This window comes from Anabrus simplex, chromosome 3, assembly GCF_040414725.1.
Source record: "Anabrus simplex isolate iqAnaSimp1 chromosome 3, ASM4041472v1, whole genome shotgun sequence".
NCBI lineage: Eukaryota > Metazoa > Arthropoda > Insecta > Orthoptera > Tettigoniidae > Anabrus > Anabrus simplex.
Genome location: NC_090267.1, coordinates 425,885,976 through 425,899,906, shown reverse-complemented (window position 1 = coordinate 425,899,906; position 13,931 = coordinate 425,885,976).

Sequence of the window (13,931 nt, the reverse complement as noted above, 5' to 3'; positions counted from 1 at the left end):
ATCTGGCAACACTGTAACCACATATAAGGTAACTACCTGTGTCAGCACATATCAGTCCTGCTGTACAGTTGGTGCAGTTGATAGAGTTTTGGGTTAGCATGCAGAAGGTCGAGGGGGTCCATCCTGGTTTGAGGCGTATGTTTTTTATTTCGTAAATATATATAGTCCAGGTGGTATAGTACCTGGCATCTTAATCGTCAACAGCGATTGCAGCGCGTCCTCTAGAAATCATTTGCACTTACATACTACGATCCTAGAAATGGACGAACATTCGTTTCCATTGGTCAGCTTTGAAAGACGCCCTTTCACGTCGTGGGCGTGAATTTATTCGCACCACTTCATCTACTAGATGCGTTACAACGTGTTCAGCGTTACAAAAGAAATTTGTAAATGTAGGATACATACGACCTAATAATCGGTGTCTTACTGTACTACAGTATGTAATGTCCGATGGAAATTAGCAAATAAAAAAAGTGCGCCTCGACCCAGGATCGAACCCTCGACCTCCTGCATGCTAACCCAAAACTGTATCCTCTACACCACCTGTACAGCACAACTAGTATGTGCTGACATAGGTAGTTACTCTACATGTGGTTACAGTGTTGCCAGATTGCCACTCTTCAACGTTCTTTTTCTGCCGGATATACTCGCAGGACGAATTTTTGCGAGAGACATTTTTTAATTGCTGAGATGTGAGGAATCGCGCTGCGACGCCCGAGTGCGCGAATTTCGCTTCACCCTGTATATTGAACTGCGCTGAAAGAAAGCCGAGCAAAAACGGTTTCAATGAAACAGTGACCGCAGATATTGATGAGCTCAAATGTATAAATATAGTTAATAACCAAATTGTAACAATGTATCCTCATGCCATACGAAATAAATAATAATAAGTGACCGCACATGAACCGTTAATGATATACACAAACGTGTTACTCTGTCGTGGTCATACGAAGACATCCCCGAAGCCAAACCCACTGCTACTCAAACGCCACCGTAATCTTCGATCCGTAGTCACCGGCAAGGCTTTAGACACAGAAAATGGAAATGAAACCATTACCTACCATTCCGTAGCCAATGAACAAGGTGGTGGTGACTGTGGTGGAGATTATTATTTTAAGAGAGGAAAAAATGAAGCGGGCAGGCAGTTCGAACATTGAAGATATCGGCCAAAGAAAGACGAATACAACAACTCGCGTGAAAATGAAAGAAACCTAATACTACCGGCGGCGGAAAAAAGAAGGAATTGAACAAGGGAAGTCGGATAGGATAGATAAAAGTGAGGAGAGCGATACAAAAAAGTTGAAGCATGCCAGGGCTCAGCTAATGGCCCTGCGGTCCCCAGCCCATGCTTTTAATTCAAGAGTCCCTTGGACACCTGTTAGTTGCCTTTTACGACAGTCAGGGGATACCACGAATATTCTACCGCCTCTCCTCACAGGGGATGAACAGAAAATTTGGCTTTATGTCAAGAGGAAATCAGTTTTGAAACTGGTAGTTTAGCAAACGCTCATGCGGATGGCCAATCAATCTAAAACTCAGGCCTGAGAAGCTATTTCACTCACTCTTTTCAAATGAGGTTGTTATCGCTACCTTCTCTTATAATATTAAGGAGGTATCGCACAGAAAATATAGTGCCCCACCATTCTTGCCACATTTGTTAATACATAATGGCCAGGGTTTTATATACGTAAATTGTGCACAATATTTGCGTCTGGTAGAGAACATATGAATAATATGGCGAGCATCACACCCCGATCAGCTTTCATCTCGTGAAAGAAATCCTATTATGTAGGTAATTCTCAGTAGTTTCTTTGTTTTTGTTTCTTTACATTTTGCTTTACGTCTTACCGACACAGATAGGTCTTAATGGTAACGATGGGGTAGGAAAGGTCTAGAAGTGAGAAGGAGGTTCTTTTTTGCTATTGGCTTTACGTCGTACCGATACAGAAATGTCTTATGGACGACGATGGGACAGGAAAGGGCTAGGACTGGGAAGGAAGCAGCCGTGGCCTTAATTAAGGTACAGACCCAGCATTTGCCTGGTGCGAAAATGGGAAACCACGGAAAACTATCTTCAGGGCTGCCGACAGTGGGGTTCGAACCCACTATCTCCTGAATACTGGCACACTTAAGCGACTGCAGCTATCGAGATTGGTGAGAAGGGAAGTGGCCATGGTGTTAATTAAGGTACAGCCTCAGTATTTGCCTGGTGTGAAAATGTGAAACCACGGATACCATCTTCAGGGCTACTGCCGACTGTGGGTTTCGAACCCACTATCTGCCGGATGCAAGCTGACAGCTGCGTGCCCCTAACCGCACGGCGCACGCCGGGTCTGTGTAATATTCACATTTTTTTCTGCTGAATGTTTGACCATGGATTACCGAATGGCTCAGGGAAAGACATAAAACCATTTTCACTGCGAGGAATTGAAACACTTGTATCTCAGAGTTGAAGCTTCCACGGGTTGGACATGTCGTAATTGTATGTACTGTACCGTATTCATTATATAATTTTAATATAATGTTTCGTTGTCCTTTTTTTTACTTTTGCGTTTGAATTTAATATCTTTACTGTGCCAACGTACGCACTGGTATGTCTTCCACCTACAACGTGTTTGTTAATAATAATTTGTTTGTCCAACCCTTGTCCTGTTTCTGTACGGGTTGGGTATGAGGTGAGGAGAATCTGTCGTGGCGGGTTTTTATGACCGGATGCCCTTCCTGATGCGAACCACATCAGAGGAGTTAATGAGATGAAATGCATGACGTGATATATGATAGTAGAAAGGGAGAGGGTGAAACCCGGTGCCGGCACATAGCCTACTCCTGTCGAATGGCACAATGGGGTCTGCTCAAGGCTTAAAGTCCCCATCGACGGACGAATCACCATCAAAAGCGCCATATGCTGTCACTTCATATGAGCACTGCGGAGAGGTTTGGAATTTAATCCAGGCTTTTGGCACGCATCTAGTGATTAGAAATTGTATACCACCAACTTCCCTACCTTGCCGGCCAAAATTCTGGTGGTGAAAAGTTTTTCGACTAACGGGACTCGAACCGGCTAACCACGGACTCAGACCGTTTAGACTTCAACGTCTTAACAATCATGGCCACCAGTGGGAAAAATAATAATAATAATAATAATAATAATAATATGGTAACAATAGGGTAGGGCTAGAACTAGGAAGAAGGTGACGATGACCTTAATTAAGGTGCAGCTCTAGTATTCGTCTGGCGTTAAAATGAGAATCTTCATGGCCGTTAACAGTGGGTTTCGAAACTACTATCTCCCGAATATAAGCTCATAACTGCGTGAGCCAAACCGCGTAGCCACTTTGCTCAGTTGAATGTTATTTAGTACTTTTTGAGGGCACCAGTTAGGTTAGTTTTCTCTTCTTCGCTGTGTTCTGGGTTGGATAACCCTATGGTTCCTTGTCCACGACGTCGACAGAAAACATTCATTTTTAGATAAAATAAAGTAGGCACTTAAAGACACGATATTTATCTAGGTTGGTAGAAAAATAGAAGGTTATTCCTTTAATTTTATATTTGTATGCCAACTAATTACGTGTTTGTATCTTCATTTTGTTACGCATTTCCCACTGGCAAAACAGAATGATGCCAAAGTAATTGTATAAGCATATTGAGGATAATATGAGATAATGAAGAACGATTTTCATTAACCAGCCATGGTTTTGACGTCCGTTCCCAAAGTTCTGATGTCTATCAAAGCGCAGATAACCATTAAACTAAAAGCTTTCATGGGGGTTAATCAGTAGTTTGGTTTGAAGTACAAAGAGCAAGATTAGCCGTGCATTCCGGCTGTCTGACCGCTTTCCCAGCTGTAATCAGTGAAGTCATCAAACACAATATAATTGAAGGGCGCAACTGGCAAAACGTGCTGTGTAAAGTTTCAACAAAATGTTTTAAAATATTAATCTCTTAAACCCAAACACAAATGTTAACAATTCTCGCTCCGAGGTGGTGCAGCTCTTTTTAGGCACACCCCCATTGGAGGTGAGCTGCACGCACCATTTTCACCACATACCAGCCCTTCTGCCATTCTTAAATTTCTGGCAGTACCGAGAATCGAACCCGGACCCCCGAGGACGGCAGCTAATAGTGCTAACCGTTACGCCTCGGACGACAATTCAGATACAACATATTGAGAGGAAAAATGGTCCGCCTCTGTGGTCTAGTGTTTAGTGTGATTAGCTGCCACCCCCGGAGGCCCGGGTTCGATTTCCGGCTTTGGCACGAAATTTGAAAAGTGGTACAAGGGCTGGAACGGGGTCCACTCAGCCTCGGGAGGTCAACTGCGTAGAGGTGGGTTCGATTCCCACCTCAGCCATCCTGGAAGTGTTTTTCCGTGGTTTCCCACTTCTCCTCCAGACAAATGTCGGGATGGTACCTAACTTAAGGCCACGGCCGCTTCCTTCCCTCTTCCTTGTCTTTCCCTTGCAATCTTCCCATCTCCCCGCAAGGCCCCTTTTTAGCAAAGCAGGTGAGGCCGCCTGGGTGAAGTACTGGTCATTCTCCCCAGTTGTATCCCTTCGACCCAGAGTCTGAAGCTCCAGGACACTGCCCTTGAGGCGGTAGAGGTGGGATCCCTCGCTGAGTCCGAGGGAAAAACCGACCGTATGCAGCGCTATAAACATTACAGTGGTGGTTACGATCAGTGTGTAAAGTTGTTACTTGGAAATGTATTGGTTGTATGCCTAAGAATACATATACAAATATTACTGTGTTGTTATTATTTCTGAGCATTTCCATACACATAATTATCAATTTGAAATGCTAATGTAATCACAGCATTATAGCACAGAGGAGACACTGGGACGTAAACTTCCCACTATTTTCAGAAATGACTCATGGAAAAATTATAGACAATGTCCTGGTCCATTATATGATTCCATTTATTGATGTTTATTAGCAAATTTCACCAAAAATATTAACAGAAATAATTTAGTCACGAAAGGGCGAGATAAGTACAGAAGTATTTCATTATGTTAATACGGTGATGGTTGAATTCTTATACGACCATTATTTGTTAATACTTGTTCATATTATCACCTAACTCTCTATCCTTGACAAGTTTACGCAACGCAAAACAATACTGTACATATCGTTGCTAATCGTGCAAAAGGTCATATTTCACAATGATCTTCCTATCCGTTATTTTCCTTAAGACTGGTCACGCCTCCCAGCCACATGTGGATATTTAGTCCATCAGAACAATATTCGTTTTGTTCATTTTACTGTGCTTACGTTTAAAGTAAAATGAACCTTACTGTACCGCACTCTAGGAATGTATGTTTGCATGACTTATTTACGCACTCCTACAGTATAGTGTACTTAAGGTTCGCACACGAATATTTTCTTATGGAAAATAATGGATAGGAAGATAATTGTGAGATATGACCTTTCGCCCGAAAAGCTACGATATATGGGCATAATTTAAGTGATTTGATAGAACCTGAGGATGTTCTTGTGGAACAAAGCATGCCATTCTTTGTATAATAGTGTGTATTTTTACAGGTATGTTTATAGTCTTATAATTTATAAATAAATTTGTGTATTTGACAGAATGGATATTTTTGTACGTTACATCCTTTAAAATGCTAACAAGGTGTGGTGATGGTGCTATATCTCAGTATGAATTTTTAACCTCACCTCTTCCCAGGTTCGTTTTGTTTACTTTGATGATGGCAGCTTGAGAGATTCCCAAAGGCTTAGTGTTCAGTGCAGACTTCGTAATATGCATACAGTAAAAAACTGTCTTGCTGTGGTCCACCATAAACGAATTCTTCAAGCGGGAACTAACAGACAGTTCTATTAAATCCTTTGTGACTTGTGGTTAGCTTACACGTTTGATTTTCTCAATGACCCTAAATCACGGTCACAGGAAAGAAGAGTACAAGCCGTTTGGGGAAACTTGTGTGTTATGTCATCAAAGTATCCCTTTGATACAAGCGTGTTATATACATCCAACATACCCTGGTTCTTATTCTAGCTGGTACAGTTGTCCAACCAGAGCACCAAGGTTCTTTTATCAGAGGCACTTTCCTATTTTATTGCAGTCCCGTTTTCTTGCTTTTCCTCCCATAAGCACATGAATGCACGACAGTATCTTCGAAGTGAATGGAAAATTTATGAACGCCAACTATCTGCTGCAGTACATCTGGATGTGAGTCAAAGCAGGAAGATAAATCTGCTTCTGTAAATCGTCTAAATAACACACACTTCGCAAGATGACAGTTTAGCTGTTTTCCTGTCTGCAGACAACATTTTCTGTGCCCCCTTAGCTTTGGCATAGTGTACGTCACGTTTGATGATGTTCAACTTTTTTATTTGCTTTACGTCGCACCGACACAGATAGATCTTATGGCGACAAAAATGAAATGAAATGGCGTACCGTATCAATTTTAGTGCCGGGAGTGTCCGAGGACATGTTCGGCTCTCCAGGTGCAAGTCTTTTCATTTGAAGCCGGTAGGCGACCTGCACGTCGTGATGAGGATGAAATGATGATGAAGACGACACTTACACTCAGCACCATCCCCGGATTAAGAAGAACATTATTTTTATTTACTGCCTTTCCTCAATCTCGCTTTCCTTCCGTTCTTCTCTTTACAGTTTTACGCTTTCCTTGGCCTACTTTATTATCTTCTTCTCCCCTTTTCTGTTTTGAAGTTCGGGAGCATATGGTTCCTTGTGTGCCTGTGTGCATCTTTAAAGGGGCACACTCAGGCTGTACAGTGGACACAGCTTGATATACCTACATGTCTCTAATTAAATATAGTTCATGAGATAGCTATTCGCATTATGTGGGCTACATACATTACTGGGTTTCTGGTCCGCATCCGATTTGATATAACTTGCCCAACCAATACGAGTGTATTAGACCGGGTGTAATAGGCCTATAATATTACTAAAATATTAACAAACAAGTGAACCAGGCCCATCGCGTTCTACAAATTAAAGCAAATTAAAGATTCGAAGTTCATTCAATAAGATGTATGTCTATTACTTGCTGCAGTACTCATTGACGCGACAGTTAAAAAAAAAAAAAAAAAAAAAAAAAAACCTCATATAACCTGTGCAAAGTTATCGAACTCCTCTGCTACTTTCCGCCAATATTCAGGCAGGCTATGTCACTCGCGAAGCAGCAGTAATCCCATCCATCCGAGATGATTGGCATCAGAAGAGAAGACATCACAACAATGGTCAATTTAATGTTATTGTAGAACATTTCTATGAGCTTTCGATATGGTTGGCCTACATATTTAGTTTTCTTCCGACTCTGCGATATTAGGGAATCTGATGTACAGGGAGTCCTTTTTTCGTGACTCTCTCTTTTCTTATTCTTCAAGCGATCGTTGATTTACGTTTTACCTCATTTTTTATAATCATCTTCACAATTTTCCTTGTCGATATGGGCCAATGACCGTGCGGTTTTACACCCCAAGACAATTATGAAAATTCCATATAGCCTAGAATATGGTACCTTATTCCCAGACTTTACATACCGATTTTCATTAAATTCTGTTCATCCATTTTCTCGCGGTTCGGCGTTGATGTGGACTTAGCAACAACATTTGAAATACATGAATGTCTCCGTTATCATAGCCGGTACGGTAAAAATTTATAACCGGGCAAGTTGGCCGTGCGCTTAGAGGCGCGCAGCTGTGAGATAGCATTCGGGAGATAGTGGGTTCGAACCCCACTGCCGGCAGCCCTCGTTTTCCGTGGTTTCTCATTTTTACACCAAGCAAATGGTGGGGCTGTACCTTAATTAAGGCCACAGCCGCTTCCTTCCCATTCCTAAGCCATTCCTATCCCATCGTCGCCATAAGACCTATTTGTGTCGGTGCGATGTAAAGCAAATAGCAAAAAAAAAAAAGAAAGAAAAATAATAAATTATAAGACATAAATGATCGAAAATCCCATTTTATATAGTTATAATCGATAGGGACACTAATAACATATATATATGAGAACTACATTTCATGCCTTCTCCTAAATTACCATTTCACTCAGCGTGAATAACATTATTTATAGCCTAGAGTGTAGTCTCTCATTCCCCGACTTTACATACCGATTTTCATTAAATTCTCTTCAGCCATTTTTTGGTGATGCGCATTCAGACAGACAGACAGACAGACAGACAGACAGACAGACAGACAGACAGACAGACAGACAGACAGACAGACAGACAGACAGACAGACAGACAGACAGACAGACAGACAGACAGGGCTGAAAATTAAAAAGTGCATTTCCCTTTTACTCTGTACGCGAACGATACAGAAATACCATTCTTTTTAAATTCTGAACAATGTACAGACAAAACTCTTATTTTATATATAGATTTCTTGCTATTTTGTTTACGTCGCGCCGACACAGATACGTCTTACGGCGACGATGGGACAGGAAAGGCCTAGGAATGGGAAGGAAGCGGCCGTGGCCTTAATTAAGGTACAGCCCCAGCATTTGCCTGGTGTGAAAATGGGAAACCACGGAAAACCATCTTCAGGGCTGCCGACATTGGGATTCGAACCCACTATCTCCCGGATGCAAGCTCACAGCTGCGCGCTCCTAACCGCACGGCCAACTATATAGATCTCTCATCTATAAAGTTGTTTAAGGTGATATTAATTAAAGTGTCACGGTAAATACTAATACGAGGCTGGCATATTTGAGTACCTTCAAACGCCGCCATTGAGTACGATTGCATCCGAAAGACATGATTTCATCCCACGTTATACCATTGGAAACAATGTATCTCACTATTTGAAAAAATACTTCCACTTTCATACTTAAGCTCGTTTTGCTTCTAAGTCCCAATTTCCAACACATCCATTTGGCCCAGGTACTCTCGTACCAAGTTTCAGGTTTTAAGGTGTCTTGAAATACTTATTAATTCCTGTCTTTTTTTTCATTTATCGTTACACTTTGACTTATATTTGATTTATAAGTAGAATATAATTCTGTATCTCCTCAATATCTCGAACATTTTCCTCAGTACCTTATCTAGAACTGATATAAAAATGAATTACGGCTTTTAGGAAAATTATATTCCCACGAAAAGTATGGGGCATCACTTTGCAAAAGCGTTGCTTACAGGGTGGAAACATGTTCTTTCGTATATGTCGTCTCCACAAACCGCTTTGTGAAATATTTCAGCTTAGAACTTTGGCCGGTGGGTTTCTGTCATCTAACGTTCAATGTTGTGCAACAATAATATACACTGAGTGGCCAAAAGTCACGGGAAGAGGTGTCCCATTAGAAAGTGTGTATGATTCCTGAGCGTTGCGGCTGAGCAGTCTGTCATAGACACCAGTGTCGTGAGGTTGGCAACACGTCGAGGGTTAACAGACTTTAAACTTGTGATCGTCATCGGCGCATGGCGCATGAGTCACAGCATTGCGGAGGTTACTCTCGAATTCGGATTTCCGAGATCGACAGTGTCGAGGGTGGGTCTTCAGTACCGCAGAGAGAATGTTACCACCCGCGTAAACCGCCGCACGGGAAGAAGACAGGTGGTTAACGAACGGCCATCACGTCACCTCCGCAGGACCATACTGGGCGCTCGACGGACTACTGTGATTCAGATCATCGTGCAGTTGAATGTTGGGAATTAGGAACCCATTTCTACCAGGACTGTAAGGAGGCAACTGCACCGCATAGGCTTCATCAGCCGGCGACCAACTCGTGTCCCTTTGCTGACACCTCGACACAGAGCTCAACGACGTGCATGGGCCTGCGAACATCGGCAATGGACCATGGAACAGTGGCGGCGTGTGGATGGTCCGATGAATCCCGGTCCCAGTTGTGTCGAGCTGATGGGCGCGTGAGAATGTGGCGTTTGCGCCATGAAGTTATGGATCCTGCGTGTCAACAAGGTTGTGTCAAGGTGGGAGGTGGCTCAGTTCTGGTCTGGGTGGTGCTCTTATGGTCGCAATTAAGCCCCATTATCCGGCTGCAGAGAGCGCGGACAGGTGCGCATTATGTGGCCGTGGAGTACCCTAATGTGGATCCCAAGTTTCAACAGGGCAATGCGCCATGTCACCACTCTGTGGTGGCACGCAGATGGTTGGAGGAGCACTCCAGTGAAGTTATGACCGTGGATTGGCCCTCCAAATCCCCCGATCTTAATCTAATCGAGCATTTATGGGGTGCTGTCGATGCTGGTGTACGCTCCATGAACCCCGCACCAACTTCACAATGGGTAGCAGTGGAAGATGCGTGAGTTCACATCCCTCCAGAACGATTCTAACACCTTGTAGACTCGATGCTTCGCCATATTGCTGCCGTTTTGAGGGCTCGCGGAAGAGTAACTCCCGTAATTGGCATTACATTCAGTGTCTTCCCATGACTTTTGGGCACTCAGTGTATGTGCTGAGTATCAGAATTTCTCCAAGCATATTATCACATAGGGGTTTTCGCAAACGCAATGGCGATATATAATTTAGCTTCTGTGCCTCAACTTTTAAACCCCAGCTCGCTCCCCAGGGGAGTTCAGGGAACTGAACAAGTTTGTCTAGTCCGTCCGGTAGCCATGATAATTAAGGCATTAAATTGATATGATCTGATACCGTGGTGAGCCGGTCCGAGTTACGTTGGTGAAAACAGTTTTCCTTTCAGAATTTTGGCTGGCAGGGTGGGCGAGATGGTGTACAATTTATAAAGACTGGGTTGCGTACCAGACGCCTGGATTAAATTCCAAACCTCTCCACAGAGTTCGTATGGAGTGAGGGCATATGACGCTGTGTATAGTGAAATGTAAGTTGAAAGCTTTCCAGCCTGTCAAACACACAATTTCAATATAAATTATAACACTGTAGCACGCCTGTAAGAAGTACACACTCCTAAACAAAGAATTAACTTCCATACACTATTTAGCCCAAGTTATTAACTTGCAATACTTCATAATACTTAAGAGGCTGGTTGCCTAGTTGTACTTCCTCTTAAAACAGTAATCACCTCCACCACCACATAATACTTAAAATACATTATAACACGAAGAAGGTAAATAACCTTCTCTCTCGTCTCTAATAGCCAACGGCCGTAGCCGTGTTGAAACACCGGATCCCGTGAGATCTCCGAAGTTAAGCAACATTGGGCGTAGTCAAGATTTAGATGGGTTGCCACGCGCTGTTGGTGGGGGTAAGGGAATGGAGGAGCGGAAAGGAACTGACCACCCTACCGTACGTAAACTCAGGCATGTCTCTGCGGAGGTTCGGACCTGCCTTCGGGCAGAATACACCCTTACCTTACCTCCTCTCTAATAGATAGAAGGAAGGATCTACAACGTTTCCCTCGCTCCTTCCCTGCTTCCTCTTCCCTCTCCACGAAACTGTATGCAACGCCCACGAAAACTTTCCACTAGCCTGTCCATGACCACAGACCGGAAACAGTGTTTGGAAACAACGGACTAAGCTTCGGCAGACTGGATAATTACCTAAGTATTTCATAAAGTTAATACGGTGACGGTTGAGCACTAATACAATCATTATTTGTTAATACTTGTGCATATTCTCACCAAACTCTCTATCATTGACAAGTTTACGTAAGGTAAACAAAACTTTACACATATATTGAACCAGGAACGCTGGTCCAAAATAAAGTTCCCACACTTCGGACTTGAATTACGCTCTGCGCGCCTCTTCAACAGCTAGCTACAGCATGAAGTTCGTATGTGACGTGGAACTTATGACGTCACAGCCTGCCTCCCCTTGTGACAGAAAGAATGCATCAGCCAGAGAATATTCGAAATGTTCTTCGTCTAATAACTTTCCTTAGGATAAGAATTAAATTATGAGAGCAATATAATCGTGTTGCCATATTTTTTATCTCCATTTCCACCAAGTTTGGTGCAAATCCGATGAAAGCTAAAGAATAAATTCAATAAAATACAATTTTGCTATCTTCACGGTTTTCGTACATAAGGAGGATTAATTCCCAAGGCAGATCAGTGTGTCAATAACCACGGTCGAACCCGCTCGGTCGGCTCGTGGCAGTCGCGATGGAGCATTGAGGTACAGTTTAAGTTCTCAGGTGTTGAAAATAGGACTCATGAATTTTCTTCAGTTCGTGAGTGATAGAATACAACTTGTGCTGAGCCGACATTAGCATTTACACGTGATTGATTATTTAGGACGAGTGGTTTTAAGACTTGTGTTTGTTTTGCGAGTGCTCATATTTCAAAGTAAAAGAGACGTTCCGAACAGTGATAGATTCTTGAACAGTGCTTGTATTTTGTCAATTGAATGAAATATTTCGAGAGTTTTCATTGACATAATGATGCTATACGATTTAGAATTTCCCAAGAGTCTAACATTGACAGGTGACTGAATATAACGTGAACATAAACTCAGTATCTACGTCACCAGACTTGCCATTTTCCAATGTGTAAATGATTCTTAAACACTTCGGAACATTTTCGTAGGTGATAGACAGCAAACTGTGCATTTGAACTTGTATTTATCAACCTTACGAGTGATCGAACCAAGGACTGTTAACGAACAGAGTCAATTTCAATTTATTTTTCAGTTAACACATGTGAACAGGAATAATTTCACAAGTACAATATTTTGTTTCCGACCGATCAAAGTTATTGCCTTCAAAACTGTGCAAAAACTTATGAATATTTGTCAAGTGAGAAAACTTAAACTTATCAAGTGTCACATCCTTTGAACTTACTAGGTAGATTTCATTGACATTCGATGATGTGAACTTATATTGTCATATAATTCTAAGAGGCTATTTATTTATTTATTTATTTATTTATTTGGCATTCAACTCCGCTTACTTATCTTTCACGTGTTGAGATTGAATTGCGTGTTCGATTTTATTGGCATTCGGCCGCATTAAATAATTAGTGTTAGAACGCGGAATATATTCTAGTAACATTCTACCGTGTGCTAGTTATTGATTCATTCTTTGAGTACACGATTTCTTCGTGCTATAAACTTTGTTTACGTTTATAATTAGATCTATTTCTCATCTATGCAGAAGCCGTTTTCCAAATTAACACATCCAGGGCATAAGAGGGCATATTCATGTTCATTCTATACGTGACCAATGTCAACGCCCATTCCACTAGAACTTCTAGACCGTCTTGATCTTCTAGAAATTCCAGAACGTCCAGAATTTCCATCGAGGGAGGTATCGTGGTTCCATGGTGTGGAGGGGAGACCCATGGTAGTACAAGAGTAGCAGCCGGATTTCAAGGACATCGCCAGCCGCAGGACAAGGAAAGAACACTTCACAGTATTTCTTCTGTACAGAGGTGATGTGAAATTTGAACCTTTGTTAATAAACTCAGCTTTCTTTGAGTCAGACATTATTTCAAAAAACCTGTCTCCCTCTGTAGCACTCAACTTCTATATCGTACACGCCCTGCTTTGAATCTTATGCTCTTCTAGCCCAAGTACGGCATTTATGGTTACAATATGCATGATTTAAGTGATTTTATAGAATCTTAGGATTTTCTCGTAGAACGAAACATGTCGTTCTTTGCTTAACAGTGTGTAAATTTTTTACAGGTATAAGTTTTATAATCTATACTGAACCCATAATTCTACGATGAAAAATAATTGCAAATATTTATTTCAGCTACAAATAACTTTTTTGAGAGTAGCCATGTTTTATTTCGAGAGTCTTGCTACCCCGTGGGAACAGAACTCACCGTGACGAACGAGCCACCCTCTCGTGAAATGCCGGGATACTTCGGTTGATATCGAGTACTGACTAAATTAGCAATTTTGGAAAATCCTTCATGGTGACATGGTTAATCCAGGAATAAAGGATCGAAATTATTAATAAACATTAAACGAAGACAGAATCCACAAGGTGAATATAAATGCAATTAAGCCTGGAGGAAAATTGGCGTCCCTACTCGCGGATTTGCGACACGTGCCGAGGTCATCT